Source organism: Carya illinoinensis, chromosome 4 (assembly GCF_018687715.1).
Source record: "Carya illinoinensis cultivar Pawnee chromosome 4, C.illinoinensisPawnee_v1, whole genome shotgun sequence".
Classification (NCBI taxonomy): domain Eukaryota; kingdom Viridiplantae; phylum Streptophyta; class Magnoliopsida; order Fagales; family Juglandaceae; genus Carya; species Carya illinoinensis.
The window spans coordinates 21,323,197-21,335,193 of NC_056755.1; the positions used below are offsets into that span (position 1 = coordinate 21,323,197).

The following is an 11,997-nucleotide window of genomic DNA, read 5'->3' on the forward strand; positions in this document are numbered from 1 at the left end:
CGCTGGTGGTCGATGTCATTGAAACTTACACGTTCACTCATTACCCCGATTGAATGTAGGTTCTGGACTAGCGTAGCAACAATCCACTTGATGTGTCCCCAGATTTGTATGCGTTAGCTTGCAGACCTGATCGGTGGATTGCATCATATGCTGCTTGTATTATAAATGGTAAACGGTTCCATACGAAGTCTCGTGAACTTCACCGACGTTCACAAAATTCTGGGGTGTTGGTAACTGGTGACCAAGATACTAATAATGTAGACTTTTATGGTATTATCAATGATGTTGTGGAGTTACACTACATGGGGGGTCGTAGAGTGTACTTGTTCAGCTGTGATTGATTTGATGTTGGTGACAAAAAATGGGGGGTACGAGTAGACGATCATTTAACTAGTCTCAATATGAATAGGACTTGGTATAAAGACGAACCATATGTGTTGGCATGCCAGGCTTCCCAGTGTTTTTACATTAGGGATCTAAGGGAGAAAGGGAATTGGTATGTTGTGCAGAAGTACAATAATAGGAATGTGTATGATATTCCACCAGTGCAGAGGGTTTTAGAAACACTTAATGGCGAATCGAGTGACGATGATGCCTATCAAGAGAATGAGTCCCCATATGACTATCCACTTTTGCATTGTGATGCATGTCCAGTGTCAACTCCACTTAGTAGGACTGATATAGAACCTTCCCTTATTGAGCCACGAGACCAGATGGAGTCAGGTGGTAATAGCAGAATTTTGGGAGATTTTATTGATGAGGCTATGGCTCCATCTGGTTCTGAAGATGCTTATGGTGATTGGGAATATTTAGATGATGATGACCCATCCACCGAGGAAGAGTCTGACTCAGAATAACCAACTGACAACACAATGATATTAGGTGAATTCTCATATCTTACCAAAAGATACATAGTATTTCGATACTCGACAATTCTTATTAGTTTAATGCATTATGCAAATTGGAGTGTGCACTTAAATTCTCCCAAGTACACTTGAGGTTAGAGATGAGAGACTAATTTAATTATGATCTCAGGCCGGGTGAAGAAGGGTTCACATTTTGGGCATAGTGTTCTAAAAGAATCCGTTGCAATCCCATCTCAAGGAATTCACACTTGAGGAGCATGAACGGCTCAGGTTGATATTCAAACACTTTTTTTGCTTTATATTGATTTTTGTAAATTATGATCCTAGCACAAATGATATCTCCTTATCAATGCAGGCGCGCCAGTGGGATATAGTGGCCGAGGTCGGCCCAGAGGTCGAGGATTCCTTGGTAGAAGAATGGCACCTTACTCATGCCGAGCCCGCTGGCCACAAGATGCTCGAATTAGTTCATATCATAGTCTTGATAATGTCGATGAGGCCAACTCGGATGACTCTACCCAACCCCCAAGCCATCCATGGGAGCCACCATGTGCAACCACAACACTGGAGGCAGAACCTAACAGAGTCACCTCACCCAGTATAAGGCCGGAGACAAATAGAGTTCAGAGCGGTATAGTTAACATGTTTATGATTTTTTTGATGAGTTCTCAATATACATATCATGCAGTTCTATATATTTGTAAATTCCAATCCACCCTGACTACATATTAAAACTATTATGTGATACAGGTGTGGATGCCCCAACAGAGCCTAACAGAGTGAGCGCACCCAATATAGAGGCAGAGCCTGCAATAGTTGAAATTGTGTGGAAAACACTAGTATGATGGATTTTCGATATACGATAATTTCACGTATGAAACAAAAATGTATTTCCCTTCAAAGGTTCATGTAGGGTTAGTATTGTGATTACTGCATTTATGCACCTATCTTAGAATGTTTTTCAGATTTTTGGGGAAAATTGTGGAAGCACCATGATAACATCATTAGTAATAGGCCACATCATTTGAGTTTAAAATGTTAAACCACATGTTGCTACATGTAATGGAAAGGAAAGGAAAGGTTTCATTTCTCAAACATCTACACTTGTTATTAGCCTCATGTATTGGTCTATGGTATGTTATGAATATACTAGAAAAGATTGCTGATCTAGTCCAAATAATCATTGATCTCAGGTCGATTATTGGGGTTGAACTTGGTGTTTTAAAGAAGTTCAGGTCATTGGGGAATTTATTGGGGTGGTTATTTACCCACGCTTATAATGCTGAAACCAAAGGAAGTTGTCCATATAAAATGGGTTGTTTTTATGGAATTTCTTCTCCGCTCAGTTACTAATTATGGTGTTTGATAGGATAAACACAACTAGATATTGTTGATAATTGGCATTTTCATAGTTGACATGATGGGTCTACTTGACATGATGGACATGATATAGTATTCTAGATATAGTTGACATGAATTGCTTTGATCTCAAATCAGCAATTCATCCAGAGAGAAAGAAATGACTGGAAGACATTTTTTTTTTAAATGAAGTAGAAAATCATATTCGTTTTGAACCTCTGGTACAAGAGCAGCAGAAGGCCTTAAAGAATATTCTTTCTGTGTTCTCTTTATCACTAGATTGTAGCCCATTAAGTTTTAAGCTTCCAGGATTTTCTTTGGTAGACCACTTGAAGGAACATTAAATATAACCATGTGCAAGAAAAGGAAATCAAAAGAGTTGGGATTCAGGAATAAATGGCAAGAAAAGTTAGTTTATCAGACGTATTTACCCTGCTACAGCCATATGCAAGTAAAACCTACCAAAATTCTACAAAAGACATACAAGAGAATGAGGATACCAAAATTAGGCCCATGCAGCCAGTGATTAGGTAATCTTCACGTTTGGTGTAGTTGAAATTGTTGATCTCTAGTATACAAGCTGCTGAGAAGACTCAAGATGTTGTTTAAAGGACCTGTATGCAGCAGCTTAAAAGCCTCAATGTCCTGTTCAATCAATCCTCCATCACCTCATGCATTAAATTCTTCAATCTCTAAACTCTATTGTCAGTTCAAGCATAACCCAATCTGTTTGGCCTTTTATTAATGAGTTTGAAATGTGTATATATATAGAGTCTAGATGTTTTTATTTTTGGTCTTAAATGCAAAGTAGAATTTCATGTTATGTTTGATATATATATATATATATATATTATATGCAAATAATGTATTCTATGTGTAACCCATGTAGAATACATTGGTGTACTGCTGTCAGAAGATCCAGACTTTGTTTCAAGTGGATATTTATCATATGCAGAGGCTGGGAATGCCAAAGAGCTGAAGCATGAAATTAATTTTGTACATTTGCAGCTGGATCTTTGATTGCAACAACTAACATTGAAGGGGTACGTAACCTATGGTGTCTCACATGGGGGGGTGTTGTACATGTTCCAGCGGCTCTCGGGGTAGAAGCTTCATGATCTCCAGTTCCATGAACACCTAAACCTGCTGTATTGGGCTGTATTTATGGAGAGAACTTGAAATTTACACATGTATTTCCTGTTAGCTTGACTCCGAAACATAGTAGTTAAAATTCCCTTCCATTAATGCACCAAGCTAATGTATTGACTACTAAAAGATTGTAACAATGTTGTATTGGATTTCTGAATTTTTATTATATTGAAAATGTTATGGTTGTTAAAAGGCAAATATGCTTCTATCTTGGATTGTGGTTTGAGTTGGATTGAATTAGGTACCAAACAGTACGTAACAATTCGGCGTTGAATGAGGCGCTGGGAAAAAAATCTGGCTTATTCATATTATTTGCAGCGTTTTACATCCCGCTGGGACTAATATGTTGGCTTCCCTGTTATTCGATTTTGCAGCGTTACAAACGCTGCTAAAAAAATATTCTCAACGTTATATTAAAACGCTACCAATAATATACGAATATTTGCAGTGTTCTAGTAGTCTTTTACAGCGTTTTATAGCGCTGTTAATAAACTTATTTGCAGCGTAATTTTAAAACGCTGTTAATAATGTACTGATAGTGGCAGCGTTGCTTGATAGCGCTGCAAATAATCCAGTTTATTTGCAGCGAATTTTGTGTTATTTACGACATTGAAGCTACGCTGCAGAATGTTTTTCTCAGCGTTTTATGGCCACAGGCAGATTGATATTACCAGCATTTTTTTGATTATTTGCAGCGTGAGAAAACGCTGTAAATAGTGGAATATCTGCAGCGTTTTTGGTCTATCGCTAGTTTAATTTATAAGTGAGTATACAAATGCGACTAACATCCGGCGTATCAAAAAACGCTGGAAATATTTATTCACAGCATTTTTTGGGGTTATTTGCGACTATTAGTTGCGCTGGAAAAGACGTATTTTCTTGTAGTGAGACAGATTTAACTTTCCAAGCTTGTTCATCATTTATCATGTTGCAGCTTTGAAATCTTGCTGCTTGATTGTAGCTCATCTGCTTTATCGTTGGCTTCATTCCTTATACTTTTTCCATAAAAAAGCAGTAAAACTCTCTCCTATACCAGAACTTGGATTGCATTAGATTACTTTTCCATAAGCAGATTTTACTGAAAATAATCCATTTTTCTGTTATGCCCAAATCAGTTTGTCATGAAGGCTAGTAGTAGAACTTAATGGAATCTTCAATACAGCCTCTTGTATTTCAACCGCGAAATTTCTGATCAGATTAATCTCTCTATTCCATTGAGGTGCCTCCATGTCAATGAGTTCACTGGCTGCAACATCATAAACCAACTCAGGCCCAGTAGTAAAAGGAATCAAAATTGGAAGCCAACAATCCTTGAACATTCTAATATTTTGAGCAGTCCCAATTCGTCACCGACAGACTTATTTCAGAATCCATTTAGCCTGACAAATTCCTTTCCAAGCATAGGAATCATTATTGTTAAGGACGTGTTTCATCGCCACCTACGACACGGATCACCTGCAAGAAATGAAGTGGCGGCACTGGTTGCCCTATGGAATCTCTGATGTCAAAGGAAGAATAATAATATGAGAGTAAGAGTGTATAGTAAATCAAGTTTAGAATTTGTTACCTCCTATAGGCTATTTATAGAGGTTATGTCCTTGGAGTGATAGAAGTCCAATTAGCCTTGTGAAGTCTTTTCCTTTTAGGAGTGTGAGTCCATCTCCTGCTAAAAGTGGGAGTCATTTCCCTCTTAGGAGTCTGAATCCCTTCTTCTTATCTATTCTTGATCTTATCTCTTAGCTGAATTATAGCTTGTGGGCTTGATTACTAGAGGGTACAAATATCCATTCTAGTTACCCCGCTAATTTTCTTCGCGATCATCACGTGAAAAATTAAATATATCACGTTTCTTTCCACCCAGCTAGTTGTTGGTGCAGAGACATGATTGCCATGGTGGGAGGCCTTGGTTGACGTGGAGCTTCGCGGCATAAAGCTTTCATCGCCATTATGGCAGGTGGCAAGGAGACTCTAATCACCATCATGGGTGAGGAGAGGAGAGTTGATTGCCACTGTGGCGAGGAGCTTCGTCAAAGCAATCTTGTCTGCTACTTCCTATTTTTCTCGATTGGGATTTGTTTGCTGCTGAATGTTTTTTGCACAAAGAAACTATTTATCCTTGAGTGCTTTTGTAACAGTATTTTTGCATAGTTGAGACTGCTAAATACTCGCTCGCCTAGAGTTGTTGGTCGTGTTGCTCGCCTAGAAGCATTTGTCCTCTTGCTCGCCTATAGGCATTTGTATAGCTGCCCGCCTAGTGGCATCTGTATAGCTGCTCACCTAGTAGTGTTTGTGATATTGCTCACCCAGAGACGTTTGTTTACTTAAAAAAAAAAAGGTTAGTATAATAAAAATTACAAAGTTCAGATTTAAATACCTGAGGCTTGCTTTAGCGGCGATGGGCTTCCTGGCGAGAAGACTAACTTGGGCATCAAGGAGTTTCCTTTTTACATGACACCATGAGCTTGATAGCTCGTCATTGGTGTTTAATGGTTGGGTGGTCCCTGACCTTTCCTGCTTTTTTACATGGCACCGAGAGGCTGATTGCTTGTCATTGGTGTTTAAGGGTGGTGTGGTTTACTAACCTCCACGCCCTTTTTACATGGCACTGCGAGTGTGATAACCCGTCATTGGTGTTTAATGGACAGTTGGTCTCTGACCTTTCCCACCTTTTTACTTGGCACCGCAAGGCTAATTGCTCGTCATTGGTGTTTAAGGGTGACGTGGTCTATTGACCTCCGTGCCCTTTTTACATTGCTCCGCGAATGTGATAACCTGTCATTGGTGTTTAAGAGTCGGGTGGTTGCTGACTTTTCCCACCTTTTTATATGGCACCGCAAAGCTGATAGCTCATCATTGGTGTTTAATGATTGGGCAATCCTTGAGCTTTCCCTTTTGCAATGTCGTGAAGCCTTGACTGCCATCTGCATCTATGGGTAAAGTGAGTGATTTGTAAGGGGCACTTTATTAAGCACACAAATAGAATTATTAATTTTAATTTTTCCAGATGTTCCAGAAATATACGAAAAGAATCTCATCAATAAAACAATAAATCAAATAGAAAATAAAAATTTTGTTATCATGGGTAAGGTTCTCCAAGTGCTCTGTATTCCGAGGGCGAGAAGGCTTCTCACCATATGTTTCTCTTGTCTTGCCATCAATCTGGAAACTTCATCTGATTTCACCTTGAGGACCCCTGTCCCTATCATCATTTGAGGGTGCTCCATCTCCGTTGTTGCAATGAGCATCTTGCCACCTATCTGGGTTGTCCTCTCTTTGCTGGCTGTGCTCTCGTTCGTACCATCGCTTAGGCTTCGAGCGTTCTGCAACTATTCGCTCTAACTCTCCCGTGCCCGCCAGTTCAGTGACTCTTGTCTTCATGGTTGTGTAGTCTTCTGTCCAATGGAACTCTTCTGATGATATTTGCAATAACGATTGCTTGCTCTAGACTAGCGATACACTCTGTCTAGCTCCTTCCTTTCTTGCACATATAGATTGTTGTACATCAATGATCAACTTAAAATTTTGTATTCCAAGCGTAGAAGCTGTCAAAGTAATACAAGGATAAGTCCAAGATCGTATTCCACAGGGTCAAAGGTATCAAAGCGTTTGTGAAATTTTCTTTGTGTAAAAGAAGTATCGATTATGAAAGATGAAAATAAATGTGAATCTATGTTACTAAAATTACCAAAACTAAGAAGTTTAGAGAAATGTGTAGCAAATGAATTAAACTTGTAAGAAACAATAAAACAAACACTTGGGATACAATTTTCACCCACTGATTTGGAGATGGATTTACTTCTCTTTTCATCTTCTCTCAACCATACTCCCATTCCTAGAAATCATGGTCGGATAATATAGCAATGAATCCCAATTCTTAGCCTAATAAAACTACTTGACAGATTATATAACAATTGTAAAATAGTGGAAGAAAGCCATCAAAGTCTTGCTACTTGTTCAAGTATTAATTGTGTCTTTACGTCTACAACTAATCTAAACAAAGAACAAAGAACTTCAATCCTTTCTATATGTAAATTGAAATATTATCCAACAAGTTAATCATTGAAATCAAATAATATTGAAGAAAATCCACTCCAAAACAGTCATAGGTTACTCATTGAATCTCAAGTCTAAAATCTAGCCTATCATCTCTAAATTAGTAAAATGCTCAAAAATGATAAATCCTAACATTTCAAATTATTGTATGAAAATAAATGAAGAAGAATAAATAAAACAAATCAAATGAAACAAATCTGGAAACCCAAACCGTAACGTCAAATGTAAAACTAAGCAAGAAAAATAATTAAATCCAAACCAGTCGGGAATCCTTTCTTCACTGTCTGAACGAAAAGTAAAGAAAAGAAATTAAGGATTCTTCTGCGCCGAACAAAAACGAAGTGAAGTAGGAAAAGAACAAAATGAAGCCGCCTTCCCTCAAATGAAAAGAAGCAGAAAAATAATCAATAAAAACTAGCTGCCAGCGTCTTCAACGAAAGAAAAATACTCCCTAAAGAAATAAAAACTCTGCTGCTGTGTCCCCGTCTGAACGAAAGAGAGAAAATAAAACTAAAACTCCCCCTGCTGCCTTCAACTAAACGAAAAAGAAAATGACTAAAAAAAACAAAAACTGCCGCCTAAAGAGTCTGGAACGAAAGGTAAGACACAAAAAAAAAATCCTAAAAAATAAACTGCTGCCGCCGAATAGAAACCAAAAGAAGCAAAGCAAATAAAATCCAAAACCAGCCGCTTCCTCCAAAACGAAAAGTAAGCTACTCGAAAGAAAAGAAAGACTAAGAACTCAAAGCTACTCTACTGCCTGCGTCTTTACCAAAAAGAAAGAAAATAACAACTCCCAGCTAAACTACTGCTAGGTCTCCAACGAAAAAATAATATAAAGGCAAAGCTCAGAACTCCTCTACTACCTAGCGTCTGCAACATGCTACCTCATAGATGAGATTCCAACTTGAGATTCTAATGTGCTGCCCACGTCCAGCGGTCTCCAACGTGATATGCAATTGATCTCCTGCTGCTCCAGCTAACTGAACAAAAAAGAAAGAAAAAATAACTCTCTGCTGCTGCTGCACGTCCGAGTGGTCCCCAGGTGTAGAACCAAAAAGCACTCTAGCATGTTCTCTTCTTTGAGTGAAGTCCAGCTCTGTCAAAGTTGAGGGCCAGCAGTTTTATTCTTCTGCTGATCTGCTGCACATCCAGCTACTCGAAAAAGAAAGAAATAAAATAACTGATCTCCTGCAACGTGCTGCGTTGCTCCTGTTTTGCAATGTGTGTGCTGTCTGTCCGTGATTGGCTCTCCTCTGTTGAGGCCAGAGGCCACGCCATTTCCTCTGCTGTCCGAGTGCCCCCTTGTGTTCCCTTCATTTTATTTCTTTCACTTGCTTTTTGAATTAAAATCATTCTCAGCTTGGACGTGGGCTTGAGTAGTGTTTTATCTTCATAGATTTTTTTTTTCAACTATGTAGGGAATGGCTTTACTCCTGGACACCGACCAAGATTCAAATATAAGTTTTACGTAAGCATTAGTCGGCCCCACATCAAAATGCATGCATCTATGTTTAATTAGGGGTAATATTTTATTTCGCATGTCAAATAAAGTTAAGTCACATTATCTAATTAATACTCTTATTTTAACTCATAAAGCACTTTTAACTCAAGATATTTAAGAGTATTAATACCACTTAATTGACCATTTATCAATCAATCTGCTACTGTGCTTTGATCGCCTTTCTTGTCTTCTGTCCCAATGACCCGACGTAAGTTTCTTATCACCTGGGTTGGTTTTACATTCTGCCCTCTGCTCATCTCTTCTCGGGTCTACAAAGGCTTGTAGTGTATCTTCAGCATCTACAAAGTCATATGCCTTGTCCCTAAACTCACTCAGGGTAGACGGGGTCCTCTTGGCCAGCTCTGCCATAAAAGGGCTACGCGGCTAGATCCCACCCAGGAGGGTGGCCAGAGTAATCTTCTCGGCTTGATCTTCAGTTGTTAACCTCTCTTTATTAAAATAGGTGAGGTATGTCTTCAGATTCTCCTCTTCTCTCTGCTTAAATATTAAAAGGTATGCCACTGAGTGCCGTCGCGTTCTACTTGGCATAAATTGTGTTAAGAACTGCTTGACCAGTTCCTCAAAGCTGTTGATTGATCCTGGTTTCTCCAGGGGAGCCGTAGAGTGTGATATGCACCTTAAAGTTCTCCAAGTGTTCCACCGGGTCTTTGGACCCATCGTACACGTCAATCTGGGGAACCTTGAATTTAGGCAGAAGGGGCACTGCCATAACTTTGTCACTGTAGGGGAGGTCTCTATGATCCAACAACTGTTCTACCAAGGAAAATCCTCCCATCTTCCTCGTCATCTCTTCATATTTGTCAGCAAGACTTTATAGCTCGTCGTGTAGTTTCTTTTTTTCCAACTCCTCAGTATTGACCTCGCCTGCATTATGGGCATCTTTTTCCATTTGTCCATCGACTGGCGGCATAGCAACATGCTGTAGCCTTAACTCCTCATTTTCTTTCTACAATTGCTCTACTAGATCCTTCTTCAGTTTTTCTTCCATATCTACCCACCTCATCTCCATCTCTATTGTGTTCACTTCACGGTCTATGGTTGCTTGTGATCGCGTAGCAGTAGGCATGTGAAAAGCATGCTGGTTGTAGGAAATATATATATCTCACAGACGGCGCCAAATGTTAAGGATGTGTTTCACTAGCACTTACGACATGGATCACCTGCAACAAATGAAGGGGCGGCACTGGTTGCCCTGTAGAATCTCTGATGCCAAAGTTAGAATAATAATATGAGAGTAAGGGTGTATAGTAAATCAAGTTCAGAATTTGTTACCTCCTGTAAGCTATTTATAGAGGTGATTTCATTGGAGTGATAGAAGTCCAATTAGCCTTGTGAAGTCTTTTCTTTTTAGGAGTGTGAGTCCATCTCCTGCTAGAAGTGAGAGTCATTTCCCTCTTAGGAGTCTGAATCCCTTCTTTTTATCTCTTCTTGATCTTATCTCTTAACTTAATTATAGTTTGTGGGTTTGATTACTAGAGGGTATAAATATCTCTTCCAATTACGACCCATTGATGAATCAAGAAAAGCAGAGTAGGGAAAATACTTTGCTTTGAAGACCTTGTAAAATAAAGATTCGGTGTTGTGAATTAACATCAAGCGCCCTGTTTTGCTAACAAAGAAAACCATTTTAAGCCTTTGTCTTCACACACTTTCTTTTTTCAACAAAACCAACTATTTTATTTCAAGTTTTGGTTTTAATTCCATGCATCTAGTGTAACAACAGGTACATTGCCAAGCTGTTTTCAAAAATTATGATTTCCTTCAGTTTTGATATTTAGTTTAAAAATTTTTTATGGCCGGGATAAATTTTTTTTAACCAGTTTAGACTTTTTTTTTTTTTAAATTTTAAATCGTGTTCTAATTTATTTATAGATGGAGCCCATGATTTGTTTTTTTGAAAGTTTTTTTAATATTGTCAACCAGATTGATTTGGGTTAAGAGTCCCATTTCTATTTAAAAACTCTTAAACCCACCTTTATACATCTTTTATTACACGACTCTAGCACTCCCATGCACGTACGCTTCTCTTCACCTCAGCTCTAGGGTAGTTTTTTCCAATCACCTGTTTATTTACGCGTTAACTTCATAGTTCACGCACATCCCTCATGCATATATCGTTCATATTCAACCCTAGACTAAGTTTCCGTAGCATCACCGTCCCTCTCTTCTACACTCCTCAACAGCCAACCACGGCAGACGTGCACACCACCACATGCAAGCAGCCAGCCCGTTTATGCCCTGTTTTTTATTTCCGAAACAGAGCACCACCCCTCCTTCATGCCACAACGCAACCCACTGCTAAGCCACCACTGCAACGAAGCCATGATCGAGCCCTCCACGTAAATCCCTCCGACCCTGTCTCATGGATCAACTGCTGCCGCAGCAGCCTCCAACACCAACCACCACCTGTAGTGGTTGTATAGAAACCACCCCTCCTTAGCCATGGTTAAACTACCTTAGAGGAGCCACCGTACCTCACAACCATTAACGCCCCTATGTAGAGTTCAACAACTTGTGTTCAGCGGTTTTAGCCACCACGTCGCGATCCCCCTTCCACTGCTCAGCCTCGGTGCAACATCAAAGCGCCTCCACACCGTGAACCCTCCTTCCACTCAAAACCACCGCGTGTTAGCCCAATTCCCATCCATGCGAAACCAGCTGCCACTTGCATTGAGAAACGAAGGCCCTCTGTTTTTGCTTCCCAAAATAGAGCACGGCCTTTCCTTTCTCCGGGTGCTGCCAGCCGATCGCTGTTGTGCACCATAGCCCAGCCGTGAGACGCTGCCCAGCGATGAATCACTGTCCAAATCCCCTTTGCACTGCAGTAAGGTTTTTATTCTTCCCCCGTGTTCTTAAACTCCCTCACTCTCCGTCTCTCTTTTTTTTCCTCTCTCTCTCTCTCTCTCTCTCTTAGTGATCAGCCACCCAATGTCGCCCTTGTATCCACCGCTTCACGGCTGTTCTCATGGTAAGCATCCCTCGCTCGACCCTGGGTGTTGTGACTGTTAAGGATGTGTCCACTTTCCCTCTGCAACCGTTCAACCA

At 39.8% G+C, this 11,997-nt stretch overlaps 1 long non-coding RNA gene across 1 annotated transcript; it reads right to left on the reverse strand.

Moving 5' to 3' along the window:
* Positions 1-6,308: 6,308 nt before the first annotated feature.
* Positions 6,309-9,298, reverse strand: LOC122307055. Its single transcript, XR_006241625.1, has 2 exons — positions 8,294-9,298; positions 6,309-6,916 (listed from the first exon to the last, which is right to left on the reverse strand). It is a non-coding gene; the product is annotated as an uncharacterized LOC122307055 (long non-coding RNA).
* Positions 9,299-11,997: the final 2,699 nt, after the last annotated feature.